This window comes from Pinus tabuliformis, chromosome 1_2, assembly GCF_031772625.1.
Source record: "Pinus tabuliformis cultivar Carrire ecotype Pingquan chromosome 1_2, CPIR1, whole genome shotgun sequence".
Classification (NCBI taxonomy): Eukaryota; Viridiplantae; Streptophyta; class Pinopsida; order Pinales; family Pinaceae; genus Pinus; species Pinus tabuliformis.
The window spans coordinates 573,032,045-573,058,569 of NC_142298.1; positions in this window are offsets into that span (position 1 = coordinate 573,032,045).

Below are 26,525 nucleotides of genomic sequence, written 5' to 3' on the forward strand. Positions count from 1 at the left end.
GCATATTTAAAAGGCTGCTACACATGGAAGACTTTATTTTATTTTTTACAAAACCAAGTAATGGCTGATGTAAATGCAAGGACAAGCTGAGGATACAAGCAATTAAAATAGAAAGAGGTTGAAACAAAATATCATTGACAGTTTGAAGTATAATATGCTTTATCTTTTTATAATAAAGTTTAAGTTTTCTGAGAAATTTTTTTTTGTTTCGAAAGTTTGAAAACGTCAATAGAAGATCAGAGTTAACTGGTTCTCCCAAGTGAATCGCCAATTGTTGTGGCCAGCAACACCCCCCCCCCCCCCTTGTTCATTTAAGTGTTGTCCAAAATACTAAATGAATGGGGACCCTTAGTTAAATTTTAGAAAAAAAGCAAGAGTTTCCTTTCTTCAAAATAAGGTTACCATCGTAAGCTTAGAAAGGTCTTTTGAATATTTTTTAACCTAAGTCTATGATAAGGGAAATATCTTTAAAGCCGCATTGCAAAAAAGATAGGAAATGCCTCCATTTCTCTATAATATCGGTATGTGCAAGACTCTCGTGTTAAGCATAATATCGCATCACAATAAAGTAATACTCATAAGGAAAAAACTTCAAGATTTACTGATCTGCGATAACACCGATCGCAAGATCGCATATCGCAGAAATGAGCTGACAAGATTCGGCAAACATTAAACTTCTGCGACCTGCGATGTTGCGATCGCTGCGATATTATATTCGTATGTTTGCGCGATCTACGATGGTGTGATTTGCGATGGCGCGATCTGCGATGTTACGTAAGCAAATCATAAATCACTTCATCATGAATCCTTTGGGCACGCTGTTCACAGAAAAGCCACTTACCATAATCTGACTCAAGATCATGCGCTTTTAATGATAGTAAAGGAATTAGTTGTCAACCATTAAATGAAATAAAGACGCGTGCTTTTGTAAAGAATTACTTCACGTAAGGTGGCATATTTGATATATCTGTTGCATTTAAAACTCTCCCATCACCTTTCATGATCAATCATTTCCATTTCACTCGTAAGCTGCAGGAACGAAGAGCTAAAGACGATTCAAAGCCAAACGCAGGAAGAAATGGGAAAGAAAAATAAAGCTCAAGGCTCTGAGGCGAAGTAAAAGATGAAGGAGATGGCGCCTTTGTATACAGACACAGCCTGTAACAGAGACGCAGGGATATCGACATGGGAAAGCATGTACAGACTGCTTGAAGAAGAGAATCCTAGAATAATGAAGGTTGCTGCGGTCACGGGCTCACAACGCTCTTCCGAGGCATCCTTAGAGGAGCTAGCATGTTCATTTCTTCATCAGATAGCAGCAAGGCCCAAAATTCTGCCATATACGGATATGATCAAGTGGATACTTGACAATGCAGAGATGAACAACAGACAATTCAGGATTCAAGGACATGGGCTCATCGGATCATTCGCTGCACAAGATTTAAAGCTTATGTATCATCTTCCTGAACCGCAGGCGACTTACAATGCACTATTCGTTAAGAAATTTGTGGCAGAGAACCCAAACCTAGCAGAGACCACCAAAGATTGGTCTAGAAAAGAGGAGCCACTCAAAAATGACAAAAACGGTATGTACAGCACTAGTTCCCTCACCTCTCTGTATTGTTTTGCTGTGGCCATGCTTTGTAGATTATTTGGGATGCCGGATATCAATAAGTTTTCGTCTGAATGGCTACCATTAATAGATGCTACCACAAATGCCGATATTATGGATTGGGCCAAGATCTTTTCTGATAATCTATACACGGCTGTTATCAATTACCGGTCTAAAAGATCCTTGTCTCAAAGGATCTATCCTCCTTTTTATCTATCCGCATATGTTATGGATTCTATTTGTTATGTGTCTAAATTTCCCACTATGGGTTGGAAATGGACTACCCAGGACCCATTACCTATCCATGTTTATCATAGGATGTTATGGGATTCTCAGTTCGTCCCACACTTCTACAAGATTTGTCACGGGCTTATCTTACCCTTGTATAGAATGATGTATGATGAAGACCCCCCGAGGTGCTCACCCAAGGCAAAAATAGATATCATCCCCATCGCAAGATGGTTCGGGGAAGAATGGTTCACCTATATTAGAGTGTTTGGAAGCACTGTACCTCCTCATGTCCTGCCTCTGTATATCCCTGATAAACTTTTGGCTCGGGAAATTGCATATCAAACCTATTCAGAAGGCAGCCTGACCAAAGACCTAAAAGACAAAAAGAAGGCCATATGGCCTCAGTTTCCTGTAGCTTGTGGGGCCTTTTCATTGTTCGATGTAGGACACGCTTTCACCGAAGTGGAGAATGTGACGTGTCTACAATTATTTAAATTCCCAGCAAGGCCATTTGACCCAAATGAAGTTGCCCAAGATTTCACAACGAACGTCAAAATAAAAGTATTCGATGGAAAGTAAGATTTGTTTGATGATTTATTTCAAAGTAGAAGCTCACTCCAGGAAATTTTAGCGGAAGCTCAGTCGAAGTTGTCTCTAGATGACCTCCAAAGATTCATGTTATACAGGGAAAGAAGGTTGGCCAGTGTTCCTCTAGAGAAGCTGCGACTGCCTGCCAGAGAACCAACTCCAACCGTTAGCCTCAGTGGAAACTCTAGCACTTCCAGATCTAAATCTAACACTGCGCAAGGAGTGCCTGAACATTCCAAAGGGTCTGGAAAAAACCAAGGAAAGAATGAAGAAACAGCTAAGGATACGGCTCAGTCAAGTGCAATGTCGCAACAGCAGGTTATCGCCTCCCCGCCAAGAGATGTCCCCCCTCTTGACATTGAAGCGCCACCCGTCACAACAGAACTGGACAAAGAATGGGAAACCTTCAATGAGCTGATCAATCTTGAAGGGCAAGCCCCAAGAACACCTGTGAACAATACACAGGTAGCACAAGAAGTAGTTTCGACCATAGTCAGCAGTGTCACAGAAACGTAGCACATTCCTATTGCTCCACCTTCTGAGCTTCTACTTAATGTAGAAGAAATTCCCCCACTGGATGTATTCTATAGTCCCCAACATAAAGCAGTTGTAAGGAGATAGTGGAAGAAAAGAAAACTAGAAAATACACTGTCACAAGATGTTGAACATTTGGACGTCTTATCGAAAGACCCCAACAATAACCCAACTGAAAATCTCACTAAGTTGTCTCAGATCGCAGGAGCATATGCTTCTGCAACTATTGGCAAGGCATCGGAAGTTCAGCAACTGTTGAAAGAACAAGAAGATCAAATACAGCTACTACAACGACAATTGCAACAAGCCAATGCTAATATTGAAGCTTCCAAACAGCTCGAGAAGTTGCAGGAAGACTTTCAACAGATGCAGATACGCTATCAAAGAAGTCTAGACGAGAAAGGAAAACAATTGCAAATTTTACAAGAAATGCATAAAGATGAGCTTAAGCTTGCGGAATTTATTTCAGAATCTATTGGCTTAAATGAGCAACTACTGCAGCAACAGGAAGAGTTGGGACGTAAGATATCACAGTGGAGTCACTATTGCGAGCTGAGCGATAAAATCACCAATCAAGTGGTAGACTTGCGGAGTGACTATGATCAGAGTGACAGACGAGTGACGGAATACTTAGCTTGGCAGGATGAAGATGAAGGGAAAATAGCAAGTGCACCCAGATTAAACGAGAATCATAAAGAATTTCTCTTTAATAAATGGGACGATCAAATCAGGCAAGCGAAACAAGCAGCGGAGACAGCGGCCACACAAGCAAGCATTCTTATCGACTGTGTAAATGAGAATTTACACAGGGCCAATTTAATCGAAGAGACCACCCCGGGGTACCTACCAAATAAACTACGACTGGAAGCAGAATAGAAGCAGAAGGCACAGGAAAAGGGAAAAGCAATCCAAGCATTAAACAGGTTAAATTGGGAGTGTTACTGGGCATACTTGGTCAAGCCGCATAGTCAATGGATGACTGTGAAATGCATCATAAACGCGGCCGAAAAAGTAGTGCCAGCTCTCATAGATTCTGTTTTCGCAACCTAGCTCAGCGCAGAAGTCAGCCAGCCGACTCTCCTCAAGCCCATGATGAACACTTGCAGCTTTAAAGACCAAATTCAGAAGTAGCCTTATTTTAGAATGTTGTTTTTTCTTTAAAATTAGATTAGAAAAAGGACGGTCATTCGAAAACCGCATCCTAAATTTTGTAAATACACTATTATTAGAATTAGAAAGTAGTATTTTAACCCTTCTCATGCATTTAGAGAAGGGTCCAGAAATTTGTCAAAAACTTGTCCTCGGAACATGCACTTCTGCACCCTCAGAGGAGGTTTTGATGAATGGATGGATCGAGATTTATTAATGTTTGCATTTGATGTCTGCTACTGATGTTGCACTTTTGTACTCTTAGTAGATGTTAGAACAAGTAGAGATAAATCGTTTTTGCTTGAAGCTTATGAGTAGGATTAGTCATAAATGGTACTTTTATCTCTTGGCCTTTTCTGCTTATATTCTTAAAGTGATATACAGTTTTCAGTTTTTTATATGTTACTACATGAATGTATGAGTTACCATTTGGCACTTCTGTACGGTGGAGCCATTTATCTTATTATGCGATATGCTGTTCACAACTATTTTGCCTAACTTTTTATGCAAAGTGGTTTATCTTAATTGATTTCTATTCTTATGATAGCTGAATGATCTTTATTACCAGTTATTGTTTGAAATCTCTTTAGATCGCATAATAGAAGAAATACACCCCGGGTTAGCGTAGATTAGATGTGTTGTTTCTCATTAGATTACAATAGCTTAGAGTTAGTTTAAAAGTTTGAATTAAATTAGCTTTAAGTATTCTTAGATCAGCAACATCCAACTCTGCACACACACACATACACCCTTAGATTGGGAAACTGGTCCCATTATCCCCAGTCGGACCCACTATAGCAAACGGATAAGGAGCTGCCAACCAAGGTCCGGACCGGGTGGGTATCCCCCTTGTTGTCGACCCGATTTTCAGGGCTTCAACAACATGGTACAAAACCACCTCTGAGTGCCTCTAAGGTTAATGGTTGGCCTAGTGGTGCTCATCACCAATATCAAAGTTTCTTGTTGGTGGCTAGTGTCCTACTTACTTTTGTCTACTACCCATTATTGTGGCATTTTCATAGGTCGATGTACAAACAAATAATACATTGAATTAGTGTTGGTTGACCTTGAGTTTTCCTTAATACAGTTAGCCCAAAATTTGACCTCTGGATGGACTATAGTCCCCAACCATCAAGTGAGAGTCCTTGAACCCACTATCTCCATATGCTAATGTATAATGTAGGATGATATGATAATATTGAGGACATTTTTGACATGGCATCTAGGTTAGTTGGGGATTTTTGCACAATTAGGTGATGGGGAGCACTATTTGCCATCATTATAAACCATAGGTATATAGATGTTGTATGGTTGTTAATGTGAGGATAATTTTTCCCCAAAAGGATGGCTTTGTTTAGGGCCTTGGACATCATCTTAGGAGAAACACCATTATCATCCTAGGGTGTACGAGTGGTTTTGGTTGGTTTAGTAATATTACAGACTATGCACATGGTACAAAACCACCTCCCAGTGCCTCTAAGGTGAATGGTTGGCCTAGTGGTGCTCATCGCCAACATCAAGGTTTCTTGTTGGTGGCTAGTGTCCTACATACTAATGTCTACTTCCCAATATTGTGACATTTTGATAGGTCGATGTACCAACAACTAATACATTGCGTTAGTGTTGGCTAACATTGAGGTGTCCTTGATACAGTTAGCCTGAAATTTGACATCTTGATGGTCTATGGTCCCCAACCATGGAGTGAGAGTCCTTGAACCCTCTATCTCCATGAGCTAATAGACAATGTAGGATGATATGCTAATATTGAGGACAAGTTTGACATGGCATCTAGGTTAGTTGGGGCTTTTTGCACAATTAGGTGATGGGGAGAACTATTTGCCATCATTATAAACCATAGGTATATCAATGTTGTATGGGTGTTAATGTGAGGATAATTTTTCCCCACAAGGATGGCTTTTTTTGGGGCCCTGGACATCATCTAAGGAGAAACATCATTATCATCCTAGGGCGTACGAGTGGTTTTGGTTGGTTTAGTAATAAACCCAACACGACTTCCTAAGGATAGTAAATCCTCCTTACTACTGCTATGTGGTGATCGAGGAAACAAGATCTTGGTTTTTATTGCTTTTTGGAGGGAAAGCATTCCTCCACTCAAGGAGTTTTCCTCCTATCCACTTGTACAAAAAATAGGCTTGAGTAGCATAATAGGATTAGAAGAAAATAATAGGAAAACATGTGAATAATACGAGAGGTTTAGATTCCAAGCATTTTTTGTAACTTTGTCATGTACAAACAACATGTTTGTTAATCGAAGTGATATTTCATTTTAGCACTTAGTTTAGCTTTCTTCTAAGGTTTTTAAGTTTCCTTGTGTTAAGGCCGATTGACCTAGGTGTTAAATATCCCTCTTGTATCATTTATGTTCAGACATTTGTTTATGAGCACTTTTTTGTTGCAGCTTATCTTAACATTTGTTGATGATAGTTGTAGCACTATTACATTAGTTATATAGAATTTTTACTTTGAATTTAGTTCATTTCCATTACTATTTTTAATTTTTTGTTCATTATGTATTATTCATTTTTTCTTACACTCTACTCTATTTTGCAACTACAAGAAACACTACAACCTTGAATTTTGTTAGATTAACCCTACCACAAGTTGTTTTGATGCATTGGATATGTGCACTTTTCAATTTTCAACTTCTCCTTAGCATCATTGCCATCCAATATCACATTTATCATATTCACCTTCGCATTATACTGTTTCTTGTAGAAAAATAAGGACACTTGTAGTAGTTTGCAACCCGACTTTTAAGCTTGCCCAAATTTGCACGAAACACATGATAATTTGTGATTCAACAATTTGGGAAACTTTTGAGTAGACAAATAATCAATGATCCATGTGCTTTTATAATCTGTGATCCATGTGCTTTGAGGAGTGGATGTACACATTATGTCCAATATGGTCGGGGAGTATCCTGTAGCATTAACAGGTGAGGCGCTTCTATCAACAACCCTTCCAAACCGCCAAGACAGGTTTATAAGCTTTGCATTTACTACCAATTTTTTTTTTTTTTTTCTGTGAGGCTGATCTTCCATATTTTTTGCCTAAAACAAGTATTTGTTTTGGTTTTCTATTTGTTTTATTAAAACATAACTCTTTGAATAAATTATTATCATATCCTGTTACTTGTTCAGAATGTTGGGCCTACCTTTAGATTCTATCCTTTTTATTGTACAGACTTTAAACACATACCCAACCCATTTCCTTGTAAGCTTTACTAAGCATAGGATGATAATACGGGGCATTTTCATGCATCAGATTCCAGCTTAGTTATTTCCTCTACTTTTGGGCATATGTAAAGTTAAGTGCATTTTAATGGAATTTGATTGCTTATTTCTTTGTGTTAAGATATTTGCAAATTTCCTTGATAACACGTTGACATCAATGTAAGTTCATCCATATGGCACCAATAGGATGCTCATCAAATTGAGTCGAACATGGTCAACCCTTGACCCAATGCAGCTCCCAAAAACATTATAACTTCTTGTTGCACTAGTTGTAACTGCTTTATGAGATATGGCGTCAACATTCAATCCTCTTCCTTCACACAGTTACCAATGCATGACTTCGAGGTGCAGCTCCACCATTGTCACGCTTTCAAGTCAATACCTTTGCTGCTATCTATGGCCTATGGTCTAGCTCAGCAACAAGTCTAGCCTCTAATCTTCAGTCAACAAATAATATCAATGAAGTAGTATAAGTCCTATAAGGAATTGATTCAATCTGAGTGTGCTGATTTGAACTTTGGTCTAGGACATATTTCATTAATATAATATGACTCATAAATAGTCCTCAGGAATAGTTTTAATCACAATGCTTTCATCATCATGTTGCCACTGAAATACTATGCTGATCCTTCAAGTCCCGATATGTTTTTAGGGCTTCTTCCCATCAACGGATTGGGGTCTCTCATTGATGTGGTTTAGGACCTCATCATAATTTTGAAGCCTTCCTTTATAGTGGTATATAGTTCCTCTAGCCAGCCTAGTAGAGCCCTCCTTAACTGCTAGTTACAACCTCTTTTGATAGCATATAGGTCCTCCTCATAAGACAACTGTAGAGGCTTCTCCCTTCAATGCGCCTAGGCTTCAAAAATGCGGCTAAGACGTGCTAGGTATCCTTACTTGAACAACACCTAAAACACATCCTTTAGGATTGTGTGTTGAGTCTCTTTCTTATTGTGGATTAGGGGTTCATTTAGGCTCCCTTGGATTGCGTCTTAGTTGTGAATAGAAGACTGTAGCTAGGGCTCTTTTGGAGCTTCCTTTGATAGCGTATGGAAGCCCCCTTGCTGTGATGAAGAACCTTCTTTTGGGACAGCGAAGGAGCCTCTCTTCATTGTGATTTAATCCCTTTAGGACAATATATAAGGCTTGCGGCTAGGGCATGTTTTACTATATATATTTGACAAGTATGTAAACTTATCTATACATAATTACAAGTGCGATGAGACTATATGCAATGCTAACTAATCAGAGACTAAACCTAACAGTGATGACCCCTTCAACAAGGTCCCTGAGTTGCCATATCATCGCGATAACTAATTCACTGAGATTCCAATGTGCTGAAGTACGAATATCAATACTTTAGTTTGGGATTACAATAATGCCACTGTCCTGAATAGAAAGCCAGACCAAAATATACAGTGACAAAAATATTCAGAAGAAACCAAACATTGGATATGGAGAATCCATACATCAAATAATGTCAAATGCAGGGATGACAAATCATAGTACCGAAATCACTATTGTAAAGTAGAGAATACCAAAAATGCATGGTAGATATACATTGCAATTATAGATCCTAGGGGTAAGCAAAATAAGTAGTATATGGGAGTCTGGTCCATAGAGCTTTAGTCTATCATTTGCAATGAGAATGATTCCAACAAATCTCTTTGAACTCAAAAGAATATCCAATGTGATTTCTGTTGACCCGAAACACCAATAATACCCACAAAAAGTGGTTTCTCATTCAAAAATTGAACACACAGTGAAGGGAATTAGGAAGATGGAACCTAATTGTTTTATAGTGGTCCACTATAAGTAACGTCTTAGAGTATGTTTATGAAATATAATGCCCAGAAATTGATACACAGAGACAACACAACACTTCATAACGGTGTTTGTATCACCATCAAACCCTAAACCCCATAAGAGCAGCCATATCTTGTTTATGACTATGTTGAGAAAATGTCCTCTTAATGGTTCAAGATCATTTTGACCTATATCATCGATCATTCCAGAGTGCACCTTTTCCAGGCACCAAAATTGTCCCTCAGCATTGACTTCATGTGGATTTGATAGAGGTTTGTTGTCTACATTTCCTTTTAAAAATCTAGTGCATGAATGATTGTCCACATGTTCATGGAGAAGAGAACATATTTGCATTTGATGTGGTCCAGATAGAAATTTTTTATTTGGTCAAGCCTGTATTCTTCATCAATGATTTCCTTGAAATCGTTTTCATTCTCAACACTGTAGTTGTATATGTCATCGAGGGTTTCATTACAGGTTTAATCAATCTTCTAGGGTTGTCCAACTTTGTTATTGTCAACAATAGAGCTATCTATAGGTGGAAATGCATTTTTATGACTGAAAGCTTCACTAATTGTGTGTTTATAACATAGCCATTGTTTGTCTACCAAGGAATATCCATCACATATGTCAATAACTTTGTCTTCCAGATGAGTATTGAGAGTAAAAGGTTGAGACCTCCCTATCCCATCTGGCTTGAGGAATAAATTCAGATCGTGGGCATAAAAAGTAGCGGGACTGTTGGATTCCATGAAATAGGATCTTTTAGGATTGAACTATAAAATTAATTGTTTCTTCACTCATATAATCATAATGGTCACATTATTGCTTTGCTAGTTTTGAAAAAGTATATTGACCTCAAACTCTACGAAACCATGGTTACTTCCCTTTATTTCTTACGCGATCATGATCAACATCAAAGTGCAACATGGGGGTTACATTACTCCTACTCAAACTCTGAATGAAATGTTGAGGTGCCAAGTGTATTACCATGAAAGTCCATAGCTCCCTTACTTTTAGTGTCTGTGAAAATAGGATTAGTTTATTGAACTGTATTTTTGTGACCTTAAAAGTGTATTCAGGATTTAAATTATGAGAAAGGAAAGCATGATCTTCATCATGATTTTCATATGGTTGATCTTTTGGGCTAGAAACATGGTTTCTACCTGCCTAGAACTGCATATGGGTTGTATCAACGATAGAAATATTCAAAAAATATTCATTTCCTTTGTTTATCACTTTGTCATGTAGGAAAATAGAGTACATGAATATGTGTTAATCTGACTCGTAACTGTAAAGTTGCTGAGTCTCAATTGTGATTATGTGATCTTGGAAGATTTTGAGAGTATATGAACTCTTCTCAGTGTATGTCCTTTCCTTGAAAGACTTGGAGAGGGGGATATAGAGTCTTCTTATTGGAATGCAAAGGTTGTTTGGCTTTGTATAGTTGCTTATTATCTAATCATATGAAGTAAAAATGGAGTTACAAGAATACAAGTTTAAATGCTAGGCCTTCTTCTACTTATGTTTTGGAGAACACATATCACCTAATCATTCTAAATAACAAAACCCAATAGCCAAACTCATTCCTACACCTCTTTAATTTTTCTCCTTTCCAAATTGGCTGAATGATCCTAAATTCAAGGCCAAAGTACCAACCTTCTCTTCATGCAATCTCAAAACAACTCTGAGGTCCAACCCACCTTCATTGGATGAACGAAAAGGTATTAGCACACTTATTTAGGGTGCACCTTTATGTGCATTCGTGGCTTCTTCAGCACAAGCGTACACCATAGAGATGATTAGGTTTTGTGCTTGTGCTGAGGTGAGAAATGGAATTTTATGAACAATGCTGCTCAGTGTTCCTTGAACAGAGTTTATATTGTTATAATCCTTGTTGGCATGTGAAGGGTTGTTAGACCTTGTATATTCTCATGATGTAGATATATTGATTAAGTTAGTGAAACTGGCACCTCTCGGTTGACATATTTTCATAACCAACATGTAAAATGATATAAAAAAAAGGTTGATCAAGGTTTTAGTGAATCAACTCTAGTGTTTTTGCTGAGGCAAAAGCCGTGCTTCTTTCAATTCAAATTTCTAGTGTTACATTTCTCAGGGTACTTCAGGACTTGTGCTCTCTTTCTTCCTCACTTAATAAGGGAAAGGATGATTAGGTACCAATTTATAGATATCACGATGAAAGTGTTATTATAATCACCAGTCTAAATTTAGTTTTTGAACTTCTATGGCAACAACTAGGTCTTTACATCAATAAGATAGAAAAAGTAGTCATCTTCATTGTCTACTACACCTTGTGTCTTCTGATGCTAATGGATTTTTACTCCCTCTACCACCTGTCACATAGAATATCTTGCCATATATTGACGTATTTTTGTAATATGTGAAAAGTTGCAACCTCATTAAATGACACTTACATAGCTAGAATACACCAGTGCTACCTCTAGAGAGATAAAATCAGCTGCAAGTTCATCTAATTCCTCAGTGCTCAAGATATTGGCCCATTGTAAGAGATACCTCAACGAGTTAAAACTAAATCCATGGACCATTGAAGAGTTAGATCCAGCATTCAGTATTCTAATGAGAATATATGAAATACACCAATCTTATCTATGCATTCATAAGCAACATCTGACAAAAAAATTTGGAAACTAGGCTTTAGTTTTTACTAGAGATGCATGAGAATATATGAAATACACCAATCTTATCTATGCATTCATAAGAAACATCTAACAAACACATTTGGCATCTAGCCTTTAGTTTTTATTAGAGATGCATAAAGCATTATATAAACACAATGCAATCTTTTGAGAAGTCCATTCAAATGTGGATCATTACTATGGAAGCCAAGTTAAGCACTGATTTTAGACCTTGCAAGCACATTTCATGGATTGTTGTAGTAGTGACATATAAATAGACTAGGTTAGTTATATCATATATGTCAAAGATAGTTTAACTCAAAGAATGAAACTACCATTTAAGCTATAAACCTAACTAAATGATCCAAACCTGAAACTGTGACCCTTCCCTGCAAATTGTATGTGCTACCAATTAATCATAGTTAAATGGTTTTAGATTAAATACGAGAGTAATCTTATGGAGGAGCTATTGGGTTTGGAAAGTCACCATAGAACAAAGGCCAATGGGTTAATCTCTTAAAACAAGGTGTTAAAATAGTCTACCAAGAAGTACATTTTGCATCAGGATATCCACTAGACTGATATCTTTTTATGAGGAAGAAAAAACATGGAAAATGTTTAGTTAGTTAGGAATACAAATTTTCAATTTGGTCTAGCTTGAGTGATTAAAAGAGAAGCTTGTTAGGCTCTCCACCATTTCATGGATTGATATAGAGATGAGACAAAAGAGGCTCTCTCTTGAGAATATATGAAATACACCAATCTTATCTATGCATTCATAAGCAACATCTGACAAACACATTTGGCATCTAGCGTTTAGTTTTTACTAGAGATGCATGAAGCATTATATAAACACAATGCAATCTTTTGGGAAGTCCATTCAAATGTGGAGAATTAATATGGAAGCCAAGTTAAGCAACGATTTTAGACCTTGCATGCACATTTCATGGATTGTTGTAGTAGTGACATAAAAATAGACTAGGTTAGTTAAATCATATATGTCAAAGATAGTTTAACTCAAAGAATGAAACTGCCATTTAAGCTATAAACTTGACTAAATGGTCCAAACCTAAAACTGTGAGCCTTCCTTGCAAATTGTATGTGATACCAATTAATCATAGTTAAATTGTTTTAGATTCAATATGAGAGTAATCTTATGGAGGAGCTATTGCGTTTGGAAAGTCACCACAAAACAAAGGCTAGTGGGTTAGTCTCCTAAAACAAGGTGTTAAAATAGTTTGTCGAGAGATACATTTTGCATTAGGATATCCCCTAGACTGATATCTTTTATGAGGAAGCAAAACATGGGAAATGTTTGGTTAGGTAGGAATACACCTTGTCAACTTGGTCTAGCTTTGGTGATTAAAAAAGAAGGCTATTAGGCTTTCCACTATTTCATGGATTGATATAGAGATGAGACAAAAGAGGCTCTCTCTTGAGACTTGACTAGCTCATTCATAACAGTTGTGGTGTTGGTGCCTTAACTTAGCCATAAAATGCCAAAACTCCATTGATGAACAAAATTTATTACTGAATCTACCTCAAAGTATGCCATAGTCACTAAATATGACATGCATGGTTTTACCAAGGAGGCCCTAAACTTTTGAACAATGAAACTTTACATTGCTATGGTCAACGTACATGGGCAGAGATGAAACTTTTTTTAATAAGATGCTAGAAAAACCTGGACACTGTTGTGTGCGGATTATTGCTCGGTACCTACAGATTGCACAACGACCTCTGTTGGTTGAGCCAATAGGAATTGATTTCTTTAGGTGGATCTTCCTGGTACAAATGTTCCTTTCCTTCTAAGACCTTCATAGGGGTATATAGTTTTTTGTCAATAGAATGCATATTTGTTTGTATAGTTGTTTATTACATAATCATCTAAAGGAAAACTGATTACATGAATATGGGTTAGGCTGCCTCATAATTGTATAGTTGCTAAGGCTCAATTGTGATTACGTGATCTTGGAAGATTTTGAGAGTATATAAACTCTTCATGTATTATGATTTCTCTGGCAATGTTCTCAAGGCAACTGTTCCAAAAATAACAAGAAAATATCTTTTAACATTAAACAGAGATTGTTTTCCTTTAGAAATAGAAAGAGATTGTCTTTACAATACCTTATTTTGTTTGTGGCATGCAAGGAAATCTTGAGAGTAATCTAGAATAGGAAAACTAGTTGGTCAGCTTATGATAAAGGTGAGTAACTACATGGACACTAACTTTTAAGCCTGCCACATTCTTCTAAGAACATTGGATCCAGAAATCTCAAAGGCTTAAACTACATTGATTATGTCATAGAAGATGGAAGAACCCGAGATGTCATGGATGTGTAACTATTAACATTATGAAGATGATAACACGCGTGTCTTTCAAGGTACATTATCAATCATAGTGCAAACAACAAATTTTACCACTAATATAGTTCATCGACATTAATTTTAGGTATGTTCTATGCTTAGAGCAATTTATTTCAATTTTCATAGTTAGCTCAATATCTTTTCCAGATTAGCAATCACATCAGCATTAAAGTAAACTACAGATAGAACATAAACATAAATCGCAGAAGACAAGCCAAGACAAGAGGACACAAGATGTGGTGCTAACCAGCGACAAACTCCAATGTGGGGAAACCCTTGATCAATTCTTCTTATATTTTCTTCAACAGTTCAGCTGAGAGAGAGAGAGATAGTACATTTACAACAAAAGTCAACACTTTGACTTATCTAGATGATGAGCCTCATAAATGGGTAATTATATGGGCTCATTTTACCTCCTAACCTAGTCAAAACAACCATTCTCTTAGCTTATTATATGATTTTCTGATTATATTTATGCTTATAGAGTGAGTTGAGTTAGTTATGTGCCATGTGGTCTAATATGTGTTTAATGCAGATTATTGATGAATTTTGTGGTCAAATTCAAGGATCCAGTGGACAAATGGCAGCAATAATTCGAAGTGGACAAAGGAGAGGACTTATAGGAGGGAATCCCCCTCATTTATTACTCCTCACTTTGAATTCCCCTTCATTTAGCTCGGAGTACAAGCAGCCAAGTCAGGCATTAGCAGGCAGCCGAGCAAGTGGAGGATGGCTGATGATTATCTCAAGTTTGGGAACCAAGCCTCCATGATTTTAAGGAAGCTGTTGGTAGCTTCATTTGTATAAGTAGAGAGGCCTAGGGCCTCACTAGGGTCGAAATTGTTGTTGGATTTTTATTGCAATATTGCTTATGTAAAATCAGATCAGCTTCGATCTTATTATCTTGATAGTTCATGTAATCTTGTTATTGTTTTGAGAATAAAGACGGAATCCTTTTGGAGTTAGCACTGAGCTACCTCAGAGGGCTAAAGCTCTTGGGTTAGGGCCCAATCTAAGCAGCCAAGATCCTCTTTATTTGTATTTGTATGTTTCATTTCAGTTTGTAGATTAGGTTGTTGTTAGATGTATTTATTTTATGGTTAAGGATAGGTTGCTTTTGATGATTCAACAGTTTGCTTCCATTTGTGCTTTTTATAGTAGGTTAAGCAGTGATAGAGAAAAGATCCAAAAGGCTAGCAATAGTGCCTTGGCCTCTCTTCCTCCGTCTGGGACCATGATTTGAGGCAAATACCCTATTGCTACTCCAAAAACACAGATTTTCCTCATTCTTAGGATTTCTAGTGTTTGCAGCTTCTTAGTTGGGTAATAGTCTAGTTTTCTTTGCTTCATAGATCATAGTTTAGATTAGTTTGATGCAAAACTCTGTTTTTCTAGATGCTCTTATTTCATCGCTTGCTTCATCTCATTGGTTGACTGTAAGTTGTCTATGCAGTAGATATCTTCCAAAAACAGATCAGATTATCACTTGTCCCATCCTCCATCTGATCCATGCCCTACAGGTCACCCAAGTCTCCCCTCAATTCTGCCTTAGTTTCCTGCATTTTCCATAGAATCCCTTCCTCTCTCCTTGCGAAAATCCATTCATCTTTCTCTCTCCTAATGATTCTTGGAAGACTCTAGGTGCCCCAAAACCTCATTCCAACCTTTATCCACCTTTTCCACCCACTCTCACACCCTTAAAATAGCCAAAACTGCTCTCAGCACCCTCCTGTAGGCCTCCTGTAGAACGTTGTTCTTCCTCTTGTAGATTTTCTGTGTCCTCCTGTAGATTTTTCTGTAGGCTTTCTTTTGAATGCAGAGTGTGGGAAAAGCCTCTAGAAGGCCACCTCAGACCTCCTAGGACCCATCCACACCATCCTACATCCTCTCAAGTCCCAAAACCACCCTCCAACACCTCCTATTCGCTTCCACATTCACAAACAAATAAATTACATGCATGACAAATTCACATAAAAATACATAAAAATCCAAAAAGATGTTTTTTGCTCATTTGCTTCCAGAAATAGCTTAGGTAGATGTTGTTTACTTCCTTGAGTAGGTAATGGCATTCTTTTCATGGTTTTCATAATGCTTTCTGTAAAAGTAGGATTAGTGGTTAACTATGATTTCCTTGGTTTGCTTTACATTTCAGTCTTCCTTCCTACAAATAGAATAACATCAGTAGAGTAATCTCTCTTTTTCCTTTCATCACATATAGAGCTTCTTCTGGAATCCATGGAAGTTGGCTTGAGCTCCTAGTGATCTTGCGCTGGCTAGCTAAGTGACAACCTGCAGTAAGAACTAGTAATTGTGCATAGAGCACCATCGCTTCCAAGTTTGTTACGAACTACCAGGTTGATAAGAGTAATGTAGGTAGCCTAGGAGTTGCAGAATTATTACTAAAATACTGGTGCTCACCACTTTTTGGCGCCATTGGTGGGGAAGCATCAAAGTATTCTATGATTACTGCTTTCCTCTATTTTCTTCTTGCAACATTCTACTAATAGTTTATTTCAACAAAAGTAGACTAGTCCTTTCTTTTCCTTCAGTTTTGCATTTCCTTGATTTCCCTTTCAATTCTGCAAATTTCATTTCAGTAAGAGTAGACTAGTCATTATTTTCCTTCAGTTCTACATTTCATTTCTTTCCTTTTCAATTCTGCAAATTTCATTTCAACAATTTCATTTCAGTTAGTTGCAAATTGTTTTTCTCTATCAATTTTAGTTTTGCAGGTACTATCAGTGTGGGGAAAAAGAAAGAAAAACCAACCAAAAAGATTTCCTTTCATGCCTCATAGAAATAGAGATAATTCAGGAAAAAAAATTCCCAACACCCCCACTGCTTCACACAGCCAACCTTCTCTCTTCTTCAGTGGTTGCGATCAAGAAGAACCCTTAGGTGAATAGCCAGACATATTTGAAGAACCTATAGGGGAAGAAGAATAATAAAACATTCCTTTAGAGCCACTGGCTGAACACAGAAATGCTAGGGGGAATGGAGAAAGAACAGAGGGTACCTTTCCCATTCGGGAGACCAATGGGGACACTAAAATGAAGAATATAAGCCCTTCCGCCCTACCTCATTTCCATGGTCAGACTACAGAAGATCCTGACACCTTCTTGTTTGTGTTTGTTGTTATTTGTCAAACCTATGACTATGCAGAAGATGGGCAAAAGTTGAAACTATTCCCTTCTACTCTCAAGGATGCAGCATTGTGCTGGTTCATGGGATTACCTGGCAATAGTATCACAACTTGAGCTCAGATGCAACAAGCCCTTAACAACAAGTATCAAGACTATTGTAGGTCAAAAGATACTAAAGAAGAAATATTTTGAATGACCATAGGAAGTGATGAGTCCCTAGAGGACTATGAAAAGAGGTTCCAGCTCAATCACAAAAGGGCCAGGTGTACGCTTGACCCTAAGTCTCTGAAGATGATCCTGCTCAAGGGAATTCGAGAAGATCTTTTAGACACCCTCCATCTACTAGCCAGGGATACATATACCAACTATCATATGAAAACATAAAGACTATTTTTAGAAACCATTCTAGAGCAGCCAAAAATAAAGGTAGGGGGAGTCAACCCATAGCCAGTACCTCTTCCTCTAAATCATCCATGAAAGGAGAAATTAGAAACATGCTGGAAGACTTCAAGAGTGAGATGCTGCAGAATCTTTCCATGAAAATGGATACCTTGCATATCAAAAGGAAACAAGAGGAAGCAGAGAGGGCTTTAGCCATCTTTTGCCCTAGATGCACCAGGAGGCATCCTAGGAACGAATGCCCATTAAACTCTATGGAGGTTTGTTCAGTCTGTGAATAAAATCATTCCACAGATAAGTGCCCTTCCTTACCTGGACTTAAACTTGTATATCAAGGGGCTAAGGGGGTGACTGAACAGCTCTATTACATAAACCAAAGAAGGCCACATGGACCTAGACCATACCAGCAGGGGATGCAAGGGACATCCTAGGCATACTACAACCCCAACCAAGTCACTTCCATACCTTCTTGGGGTCCCCCTACTCATCCTTCCTGGTCCACGCCTCCTCCTTGGTCCTTCTCATCTCAATATCATGCCCAACCAGTCAACCATTCATTGCAATCTTATGATCAGCCACCACCTCAATGGAATGCACCTCATCAGGGGTGGAGGCCCGAATACAACTCTCTTCCCACTCTTTTGCCTCCACCACCTACCCAACCACAACCGTTACCTCTTGCTCCACCAAAGCAACCCCAAATGCCTTCCCAACCGAATCTGAACCCAAACAACAGACAGGCTCAGTAGGTGTATAGTGGGGAACCATCATGCCCAACTTATGATGTGGAGATTCAGGAAATTAACTTACGATCTAGAAGAGTTCTCCCAAATAGTCAGCCTCCACCTAGGGAGGTTGAGGAAGATAAAGAGGAAAGTGAACCGAAAGTAATTCCACCCTTTCCTAAGAGACTACCCGTGACAATTCAGCCTGCCCCAAAAGAAACTAAACTCCAGGGGTAATTGAAACATCTATGTGTGAAGATACCACTTCTCCAAGCCATAAAAGATGTGCCTATCTACAATAGGTCAATCAAAGAGAAGTGTTTTAAGAATCCAGGAAGGCGCAAGAGAGATGCCCCAACCATCAATGTCATAGGGCAGCTGTCCGACCTGATGTTGGGGCAGGTAATCTGTCCAAAATATCTAGACGCTGGAAGCCCAGTAGTTGATGTCCACATCAACAGAACCATGATACCACATACCTTAATTGATCTAGGAGCTACCATTAATGTGATGACAAAGGACACAATGCTCAAACTCAACCTCCATGGCTCCTTGAGGAACACCACAACCGTGCTACAATTAGCAGACCACTCCACCGTGACCCCTGAGGGGATTGTGGAAGATGCAATGGTCCCCATTGATTCTTGGGAGTACCCCACTAATTTCTTAGTTCTCCAGCCCAAGGCAAAGCTCACTGGGTATCCTCTCATTCTAGGAAGACCCTGATTGGCTACCGCCAATGCCTACATTAGCTGTCGAGCTAGGAACATGACCATAAAGAATGGGCATATGTCAAAGTAGTTAATCCTATATCCTCCTATCCAACCTTCGTTAGAACATGATCTGCCTCTCTGGTTGGAGGAGGAAGACGAGGATGAATTTTATTTTGCACCACTTTGTACATTAGAAATCGCCATGGGAGGAAAACAACAAGATGAGGATGATATGATTCAAAATCCACCTCCCGGTGGATCGCCTTTAGAGGACATAGTAAGAGAAACACAAAACAACCCCTCAACTGATCTCTATGTGGCCGACACCACCTCTCTCTATGTTAAGAATATAGAGTTAGGTCCAGAAAGAACCTTGAAAATCAATCCATCCCTATCCACTTCCCAGGGGAAGGAACTGTGTAGCTTGCTAAGAAAACACCTAGATGCCTTCAGCTAGAGTTATAAGGAGATGAAGGGAGTGCACCCTTTATTTTGTACTCATCATATATACATCAAGGAAGGTTGCAAGCCAGTCAGGTAGCCTCAAAGGAGGATGAATCCAACACTTAAAGATATTGTTAAGGAAGAACTGCATAAATTGCTTGATGCAGGGTTCATCTATCCCATCTCTGACAGTGAATGGGTGTCTCCTTTAGTGCTAGTGCCAAAAAAAAATGGTAAGTGGAGAATCTGTGTCAACTATCAGTAATTGAACAAAGCCACTAAAAGGGACCATTTCCCTTTACCTTTCATAGATCAAGTGTTAGACGGTCTGGCAGGGAAAATGTTTTTCTCTTTCCTAGATGGGTTCAGCAGGTACAATCAGATTCAGATCAGCCCAGAAGACCAAGATAAGACCACTTTCACTTGTCTTTGAGGTACCTTTTCATACCGGGTCCTTCCTTTCGATTTGTGTAATGCTCCAGCCACTTTCCAAAGAGCATTATTGAGTATATTTTCTGAATTACTTCATGATGCAGTAGATATATACATGGATGACTTTACTCCTTATGGCTCTGACTTTCAGGAAGCTTTATCTAACCTAGGAAAACTTCTAGACAAGTGTGTTGAGATGAGCCCGTCCCTCAGTCTAGAAAAATGTGAATATTTTATGATTGAAGGGACCGTGCTAGGTCATGCAATATCTAAACAAGGACTGCAGGTGGACCCCAACAAAATTGCCATCATCCAATGGGTCCCACCTCCTCAAAAGGTGTGAGATGTCAAAAGTTTCCTAGGCTTAGCTAGGTATTACCAGAGATTCATTAAAGATTTCAGCAAGCTAGCCTCTCCGTTGTTTGGTATTTTAGGTAAAGATGTCGAATTTATATGGTTGAAAAACTATCAAGAAGCCCTAGATAGCTTGAAAAGCAAACTTGTGACTGCCCCAATTTTGAGAGGCCCAAACTGGGCCCTACATTTCCACATTCACATAGATGCCTCGAACAAAGCAATAGGAGTAGCCTTGGGACAAACTAATGAAAAGTTACCTTATGCCATATACTTTATAAGCGAAAACTTGTCAAAGACAGAGTTAAACTATACGATGACCGAGAAGGAACTCCTAGCTATTGTGCATTCTTTAAACAAATTTAGACATTATATCACAGGCTATCAAACCTTTGTGCACACTGATCATGATGCAATTAGATATTTAATGAATAAACCAGATGTAAATGCTCGCATTATTAGATGGTTTCTTTTACTGTAGCAGTTTGATTTGACCATTGTTGATAAGCCTAGTAAAGAAAATGTTGTTGCTGACTTTCTATCTAGAGTAAACTTGCCTGTAGGTGAAGAAGGAATGGTGGTTGACCGAATGCCAGATGAACACCTGTTTGCTATCTCAGTACTCTCTCCACGGTTTGCTGATATAGCAAACTACTTGGTTTCAACACAGTTTCCACCACATCAGTCCTCAAAAGAGAAGATCAAGATAGTGAGGAAAGGGACCCCTTTCACCTAGATTGGGGGCAATCTCTTCAAACTTGGCCCAGATCAGATCTTGAGAAGATGTGTCAGGGAGGAGGAAGTCTTTGACATCCTCTTCACCTGTGATGATGGGCCTTCTGGAGGTCATTTTGCAGCAAAAGGAACTACCTTCAAAATACTGCAAGCAGACTACTATTGGCCCACTCTTCATCAAGATGTGAGGAGGTATACCAGCCAGTGTGATCGGTGTCAAAGGATGGGGAAAGCTACTCCAAAGGATGAAATGCCCATGCACCCTCAAGTGACCTTTGAGCCATTTGAGAAGTGGGGCATGGACTTTGTGGGGCCTATGAGCCCTCCTTCAAAACAAAAGCAATACATCGTTGTGTCCACCAACTACCTGACAAAGTGGGCAGAGACAAAAGCAATTAAAGCAATGACAAAGGAAAAAGTAGCTAAATTTTTTAGAGAGAACATATTCTACAAGTTCGGGTATCCAAGAGAGTTGGTCATAGATCAAGGAAGCCAATTCACTTCTAATTTGATTGAAGACCTACTCACACATCATAGAATCAAGCACAGGACTTCCACCCCTTACCATCCACAAGCCAATGGGCAGGTGGAGGTCACTAACAGAGCATTGGAAGGGATCCTAACCAAGGTAGTTAGCAGAAGTAGAAAAGACTGGGTGGACAGATTAGTTGAGGCCACCTGGGCCTACAACACAACATGGAAGACCACTACAAGGTTCACACCCTCTGAGCTAGTCTATGGGAAGAAGGCTTTGTTGTCAATAGAATTTGAATTCAATACCCTGAGGATGGCAGCTCAGCTGGACCTACACCTTAGCCATGCATAGAAAGAAAGATTACTCCAGCTCAATGGATTCGATGAACACCGAATGCAGGTCCTTGTCCATACAAAGGTAGTTCAGCTTCATAGAAAGATATGGCATGACAAAAACATCAAGGAGAAGCAATTCCAAGAGGGAGATTGGGAAATACTCTATGATTCAAGATACAAATATTTCAAGGGCAAGCTGAGGATAAGATGGCTGGGACCCTCACTGTGGAGAAATGCAATGACAATGGTTTTTCTCTGATTAGAACCATTGATGATGAAGCCATCCCCATGCTTGTCAATGGCCACCGGTTGAAATTCTACAAGAAACCCCTCTCCAAGCAAGATTTTGGTGAAGGTTTGAATAACAAAGTGATGGTAGTGGAGCATATATTGGCCTCCACTTCACCCACTCACTGAAGAAAAAGGAAAAAACAATAAAAATAATAAGGACTCAAGTGAAAACCTCCATGAGGTGCTTGAGTCCCATCATTGGGTTGAAAACCTCTCCTGAGGCGGCCCAAGTGATGTCAAAAAAAAGAGAGAAGAAAGAAAATAAGATCCCTAGGTGAAAACCTCCCTTGGAGGCGCCAAAGGTAGGCAACTAGGGCAAAAACCTCCATGAGGCACCCTGTTTGTTTTCAAATAAAAAAATTAAAAAAAGAAAAAGAAGAAAAGAAAAAAGAAAAAGAAAGACGAATTTCCAGTTGCATTGCAGGTTTGCAGGAGGACTAGAGGAAGCAATAGAAGGTGCCAAGGAAGCCCTGAAACCAATACCAGTACCTATACTACCTTCCCACACCTTTCTCCATCATTCTTGGCATTCTTTTCAACTCACTGTGCTTCTTTTTCAAAAACCGTGTTTTCTATAGCAGGCTCCTGTAGGAATTACAGAGAGCTAGAAATGGATTTAAAAGGCAGCTTGAGGAACAGGGAAGCCTCATAAAAGATCTATAAATCCTCCAACTGTCTTCAAACCTCCTTGCCACCATTTTTAGACCTACCTCATATCTCAAGTGTCATTCTTCTTCCCGCCCAAGAAAGAACACAGAAAAACAATTTTTTAGAAAAAAAAGAAAAAGAAAAACAAAAAATAAGAACGAGAATAGCACCATCCACCCCACCTGAAGCCTACCTATTACCTCTCCATCTCTATCTACATTTTTGGCATCATCCTCACAGCTTGAAGGACAAAAAAAAGATGAAGTTTCAAAGGGAGAAGCAGCTACAGGAGCTCCTGTAGGAATTCCTGTAGCAGCTGATCCCATTAAAATCTAGCATCAGCAGCATGAGAGTGCAAATATGAAGGTTGAAGAAGACAACTGAAGATCAGATAAAGCCAAAGGAGAACTTGCACAAGGCACAACCACACATCAGCAAGTAGACAGCATGTAATAAAAGAAACAAAGGCATACAACAGAGAGAGAGAGCCATATCACCTCACAACAAACGCATTCTGATCTCAGGTAAGTAACTAACCCGCTCCACTATTTGCATTTTTAAATGAGAGGGCATGCAACAAAAATGAGATGGTTGAGGTTGGTTGAGGTTGAGGTGGCTAGTTAACTTGGCCACCTTCATCTAGTTGACTTCACTTATTCAAAGATGTCCCCCACATGTGCGCTTAGTCAACTCAAGACAGATGTCAAGGACAGGTAGTGGACGCGGTGTGAACTCTGATGCAATCATGAGGGATGATTACGAGGAAAGGGCCATGATGGCAAGGTAGGTGGGGACCAACGGTCTGAATAGGGCCAATGTACACTTGGCCAGCTCACCCTCCATCACCGGAAAATATCCAAAAATTGCAATAAGTACTCCTCCCCGAGCACTCTCACCACCTTTTCCTCCATTCTCTCCTCGAAACTCTGCTCTTGCTCCCTTCTCGTGCCCCGACAGCCTTGTAACCATCATTCTCCACTGATCTCTCCCATATCCCTACTCTCGATGTTTTCTACAGGAACACTTACAGGTTCTATAGGAGAACCTACAGGAATCCTACAGGAGGGCCAGTGAGCTGTTTTGGAGAGGGAAAACACAGGTTTTAGCACAATTCTCAGGCTGAAGAGGTAGGTTCTTCGAATACCTCCATTGAACATCAAAATATGCAAGAAATGGTTTAATTTTGAGGAGGAAATAGAACTTTTAGGTGGAGGAAATTCATAAAAAGAATTGCTGCTTATTTCTTAAAAAAAACATAGTCTCTCTGTCTCTCTGTTTTTCTTCAAAAAATTGTTCTCTCCATTTCCATAGTTGGTTTTCCAAGGAAGCATAAACAAAATGATAGGAGGTTTTATGAGGAAGGAGCCCACCAACTCGTCCAGGCTCCATGTACATACCCAAGTAGTGGATATATTCACAAGAGAAAATTGGATGAAATTTTTTGAGAAATTCTGAGGGTTTGATGAGGAAATTGCTCAAGAATTTGCCCACTCTTTGGTCCCTCACAGTAGAACACATGCCATTGTCACCTTTAGAGGCCTTTCCATGGAGATAACCCTTGAATTTATCAGTAGGGTCACTACCCTTCCCCTTGGGTTGCCTTGGAGTAAGGATGAAAAACCAATTGGCCAGGCTGCCAAGAAAAACTTCTTCCAAAACAATGAAACTCTTATAGAAGATAAAAATGGCATAAGAAGGTCTAGCATACCATACCCTTGAGATGAGGTTAGCTATCAAATAATAAAGTATATTTCCTGTGAGGGGAGGTACAACATTTTCTATGGTTACCAGTTTAGAATCATTCATGAATTAATGTATGGCATGGACACTCTAGCCCCTCAGAAGTTCAGCATCCCCTACTTCCTCCTGCGGTCCCTCATTGACTCCAGTACTAAAGTAAAAGCAGGAAATCCAGAGTATCTAGCTCACCATGGGTTAATCAAAATTTTAGTGGAAGAAACCTTCCATACATTCACACTCCCTATAGCATGGGAAATATTCAAAAACATGATAGCTGAAGATGACATAAAAACCCTGACCTATGATATCAGCCACACTGGTAGTGAGGAGGAAGAGCAGCAAGGGGGAGAAGGTGAAGCAGCTGGGGATTTAGAAGAACAAGAAGGGAAGAAGCAAGAACAAAGATAGAGGAGGAGAAAGCTGAAGAAACAGAGCAGGAGGAAACAAAGCAAACAAAGACAGAAAAAGAGGCAGAAAAGACAAAAGTGTCCTGTGAGACTCCAGAAAGAGAGGCAGCAGCTGCTCTCACTACCCTTAGCACACCAATTAAGCCAAAACAAAAGAGGAAGAGGCATACCTCAATGTATTTCAGGGCTAGGAAGAGCACAAGAATCAAAATAGTGAAACCCCAGTGTCCTTCTAAAGTGCCAATTATTATTGAAGATTCACCCTCTACCCAAGGAAAATAATCCCCTTCCAAGGCACCTATCACTTATGAAATGGGGGCTCCTAGATCTCCCACATGGAAAGAAAAAGTAGAACTACAAGACTCAAAAACAATCCTATAGGAGGCACAGACTGTTCTACAGGAGACCCTGTCAAAACTACATGAGCACCAAAAACTTGAAAAAGGGGTAGAAGGACAGCCACACGGAAGGAGGAAGAAACATAGGCACAAGAACCTGATCCTCAGCCTAATCTTGGCTCTTACTACAATCTTCTTAAGGGGGGAAGAATCATCCCACAAAAATTTGCAATTCCACTATTCTTTGAATTAGAGAAAGAAAGAATAAGGACCCATAGGTGGATGCAAATAGCCAAATCCAAAGGAGTTGAGGATACTGGCCATATGGAGAAAAACCTAGCGAAATGGGCAGAGATTTAAGTGTTGTCAGACACAGGGAAGCAATCACAAGTAGACACCTTGAAACTAGAAATGAATTACTAAGAAGACAGCTGCAAGAGAAAGAGACCAAATTGGCATGCATGGCCAGCTGGTCCATGGAGACATTGCAATGTAGGACACCAACAAAATCCTATGGCCTGTATCTCAAGGACCAATGGATGCAATTTCAGATAAAGAATTTGGCACAAAGAGGCACAATGCCTTTCCAAGATTACAGGTAGTTTATGGACCTGTGTGACCAAAGCACATCAAAAGATAAGGCAAAGATGGTAGAATTCTATCTACATAACATGGCCCTCACAGAAATGAATGTGTCGGACCCCAATGCTAGGCTAGTGGACCTACAACTAATGGTCATGGCCTCATGGATGAACTATGAAGAATTAAGGGAAGCAAAAATAAGAAGGTTGATGACAAAGGAAAAGAATGAACCTTTAATGATAAGATCTAAGCCATCAGACCCCATGGCACTCATCAGCACACATAACCTACTTGCACATAATCCTCAGATTTCCCCTAGATATATCAGTAATTAGGCACAAGCCATTGCACATTTTGAGGATATGGAAAGGTTACTTGGGGATGACTGTGTGCATGCATGTATGAGGAGATGGAACACCTTACCACATAGTGTGCAGATCAAGGAGTATCATTCTCCAATGAGAATGAAAGAGGCATTAAGGAGAGTGCCAATGTATAAGTGCTCCATGCAGAGGCTGAAGGTCAATTGGATTGGCCTCAAATTGAGTCGCCCACTGCTACCA